This window comes from Amphimedon queenslandica, unplaced genomic scaffold (genome assembly GCF_000090795.2).
Source record: "Amphimedon queenslandica unplaced genomic scaffold, v1.1 AMPQUscaffold_12700, whole genome shotgun sequence".
Classification (NCBI taxonomy): Eukaryota; Metazoa; Porifera; class Demospongiae; order Haplosclerida; family Niphatidae; genus Amphimedon; species Amphimedon queenslandica.
Genome location: NW_003547064.1, coordinates 29592 through 33680, shown reverse-complemented (window position 1 = coordinate 33680; position 4089 = coordinate 29592). Strand labels below are relative to the sequence as shown.

Sequence of the window (4089 nt, the reverse complement as noted above, 5' to 3'; positions counted from 1 at the left end):
CACATATTCTTTAAGACAGTATCATCTGGGAGTGGAAGCAGTATAAAATTGTCCTTGTTTTGTATTATTGCAGCTATTATAACACATCTATTCTGCATAAAAGAGATGCAAGGAACAGCCATCAATTCATCTGATGACATCACAAATTGCACTCCCCCGCATTGTTGCTGAAACAGGAAGAAGATGGCTGCCAACAAAAAAGATGAAATGTAAAGAGCATTTTCTTGCAAGTGAAAGACTTTTTGATGGAAATAAGTGCATAACTGTTGTTCATTTGTTGTATAGATGCCGTGATTTGATTATTGAAAAATCAAAAAAAAAATCTTAGTTACCCTTTAAAAAACAGCCAAATCCAAATATTTCCCTGATATAGCCCATGGTTTCTCAAAAACGGCTGCAAAATCATCTCAAATTTTTATTATATTTTGATACATATTGATGTCCTTATGCTGTGTAAAAATTTTGAGGTAATTTCGAGCTTAAATTTTTGAGTTACAGCCATTTAGAAAAGTGGATTTCTGAAAACTTCCCTGTACTATAGCCCATGCTTCTTTCAATTAATGGCTCTAAAATCACCTCAAATTTATATCACATTTTCTGATACATACATGTATTGATAAACTTATGCTGTGTAACAAGTGTGAGCCAATCCTGAGCTCAAATTTTTATAAGTTACAGCCATTTCAAAAATGAGGAAATCTCTTAAAAAATTACTAGTACTATAGCCCTAGCTTCTTTCTGAAAAATGGCTCAAAAATCAGCCAAATTTTAATCACAATTCTGATATATATTGCTGTACTTATGATATGTAAAAAGTTTAAGCCAATTCCAAGCTCAAATTTTTAAATTATGGCCATTTCAAAAATGAGCCACCATATAGCTCATATAGCTCAAATTTTTGTCAGTCAAAAATTTCAACAAAATCATAATTTCTTGTTAAATTAAATTTTTTTCAATAAATTTTTTGTCATTTTTGTTATTTATCCACATACTACCCACGTGAAAAAAAATTTCGTCAGTTAAAAATGTTATCAAGCAAAAATACTAGACAAATTTGACAAAATTTGGAGCTATATGGTAATTTCTGAAAATTTCTGTTTTATAGCCCATGGTTCATTCATAAATTGGCTCCAAAAACACCTCAAATTTTTATCACGTTTTCTGAAACATATTGATGTGCTTAAGTATGTACATGTAGAAAGTTTAAGCCATTTCTGAGTTCAAATTTTTAAAGTTATGGCCATTTTAAAAATTTCTGAAAAATTTACCTGTACTATAATAGCACATGCTTCTTTCCAAAAATGGCTCCAAAATCAGCCCAAAATTTTATTGCATTTTCTGATAGATATTGATGTACTTATGCTATGCAGAAAGTTTGAGCCAATTCTGAGTTCAAATTTTAAAGTAACAACCATTAAAAAGCCAGCCAAATTTTCAAAAAATGGCTCTAAAAATACCTCAAATTTTTATTATATATTCTGTTACATAGTATTGATGTCCTTATGTTGTGTAGAACTTTTGAGGTGATTCTGAGCTTAATTTTTTAAGTTACAGCCATTTAAAAATAAGAGTGAATTTTTATTACATTTTCTGATACATATTGATGTCCTTATGCTGTGTAGAAGTTTGAGCCAATTCTGAGATCAAATTTTAAAGTTACAACCATTTTTTAAATGAGCAAATTTATGTAGATGTACCAGGAAAAATTATGAAAATGGTGAATTCTTTACTTTTCATTTTTGATAAAATTTGGCCAATGTACTTGTACTAAAAAGGATCTTTAGTCTGATTTTTGAGCAACTTAAAAAATTCTTTAAAAATCCAATTTTAATCGGAACGAGCTTAAAGTTTCTACAAAACACATACTGTAGGGTGACTTTTTTCAAGGGCTGTGAAATTTCGTGAATTTTGCGGTTTTCTTTAAGATTTGCGAAATTTACTTTTGCGAAAATCAAATCAATACAGTACAAGATGGCAGTAGACAGCATAAATAATAAATTCATGAAATCGAAACCTATATAGTCCTCAAAAAAGGTGCCCTACGGTAAGTACCTGTATACATGTATGTACCAGGAAATGTCATACCCCATGCCATACACTGTATTATAATACAATATAATATTTACATGTACTTAGCTTCACTCACCATCTGTGTCCTTGTATTATTAATCTCATTCTATTATTGAACTCTTGAAACTCAGTGATCTGTATAAACGTACCAATAATATCATCAAGATTAGTGATATCATCAGCTTCATTACTACAAGAAAAATATCAACAAAAACTGAAACAAGCATATAAGTATAAAATTAAGACTAGGTTATTAATAAGTGGAAAATTTTCATACAGATAAATTGGGATGACGTACATGTACAAACAGAGTTACATACTCTACTTGAACTAGTAGGCTTTGCCCAATAATAATAATACTTGTGTATTTAGAATAAAATAGATAAGTGTATTAAAAGTAATGGATAGGTTGCTAATGTACACATGTATGTATTATAATATAATGTACTTGTCATTCTTTTAAAGGAAAGCTGCAGCATAAGGTAAGGCCAGGCCACATTTCTGTTTTATTAAAGACATTAGAGATTTATCAGTACCTGAAAGAGAAGGGTAAATGAAAATAAAAGAAATATACATAAAATACAAAAAAGAGAGAGAGGGCGGAAAGGACAAAAAAAAGAAATGGATAACCATACAAGATGATTTATTGGTGAGAGTAATACCGTAAAGGGAGTATAAATTTTTGCAAATCTTACCTTCTGCAGCCATTTTTCCTGAAAATGGCTGCAGAAGGTCTTTTTCGTGGAATTTAATTTCATAAATTTAATCAAAATGTGAAATTAGCGAAATTTATTTCTAGTGAATTATAACTCTTATATGCAGTATTTGGAATATAGGCATATTTGGCATAATTGGTGGATTTTATAATTGCCAATGTTAATTCCTTGCCAATAAATCATCTTGTACGGTATACAAAGGAGAGAGAGCACAGTATGTACAATATATACATATATATTACAGATATATATATATATATATATATATATATATATATATATATATATATACATGTACTGTATATAATGGGTAATACTGAGGGAGGGAGGAATTTAAGTGAATTGACATATTTAGTAGTAATTGGTGAGTTTTAATTTGTCAAATTTGTGGTCATATATCATTGAGCATGTATAATAATAATACAAAAATGGTGGGTCTATTTTCGTGATTTACAGTATAACTAACAATCACAAATCATTTAGACTTACCTCCACCATTTTGACAAATCCTGGGAACATTGTGTTCCTATTGAATACCAGGAGAGGTACCTCAGGTAGAGTATCAGGTATTGATATGGTGGCAATAGCACGAGAGACATTGGCGTATCCAGAAATTGGAAAAGGAGGGTGCTGAGGGCACGCAAAGCGCGATTTCGGTCACACCCCTTTTTATGGGTAGGGTCTCAAAAGCGGACGGACGGACGGACCCGCTTCGCCCGAAAAGGACGGACGGACGGATGGACTGATGCGGACCCGACAGGACCATAAATATCCATGTAAAGGACAATCATTCGTGGATAGTCTGTCTATAAGACACTTCTATACTTAGACAATAAATTTATGTACGTATTAACTATGCTAGGACCAATAGAAGAGGTCATGTTAGCGCTGAAAATGTAACTTTATCAATGCAAAATTGCTATTACAGGCTGCATAAAGCATCACAATACTGAATCATCACTTGAATTCTATTTGTTATTTTTAATAGTAGTTCAGTGACACTATTTTAATGATTTTTCTTTATTACTTGGTCCAAGTCTATATCTTTAATCAATATATTCAGAGGAATTACCATTTACAGTGAATATAAGCAGGAATACAATGTAGCGGACAATATAGGATGACTATTATTAAATAAAAACTGCAATTTTTTAGAGTAATAATTATGTTTTGTGTATTACCAACAGCAATCTTTAGTAAATTGGTTGCAAATCAACCTGATGAGACTGTTGACTGATACTTTTATGTAAGTTATTTCATCACAGCTGTACAAATAATATCTATGTTTTAATGCTATAAATTA

General features: G+C 30.9%; 2 long non-coding RNA genes across 2 annotated transcripts; one reads left to right on the top strand and one right to left on the bottom strand.

Annotated features, from left to right (window-relative positions):
* Positions 1-2182: 2182 nt before the first annotated feature.
* On the bottom strand, positions 2183-2620 carry LOC109587054 (uncharacterized). The gene is made up of 2 exons (XR_002187372.1): positions 2519-2620; positions 2183-2260 (listed from the first exon to the last, which is right to left on the bottom strand). It is a non-coding gene; the product is annotated as an uncharacterized LOC109587054 (long non-coding RNA).
* A 1162-nt stretch (positions 2621-3782) lies between these two features.
* Positions 3783-3983, top strand: LOC109587053 (uncharacterized). Its single transcript, XR_002187371.1, has 2 exons — positions 3783-3889; positions 3942-3983. It is a non-coding gene; the product is annotated as an uncharacterized LOC109587053 (long non-coding RNA).
* Positions 3984-4089: the final 106 nt, after the last annotated feature.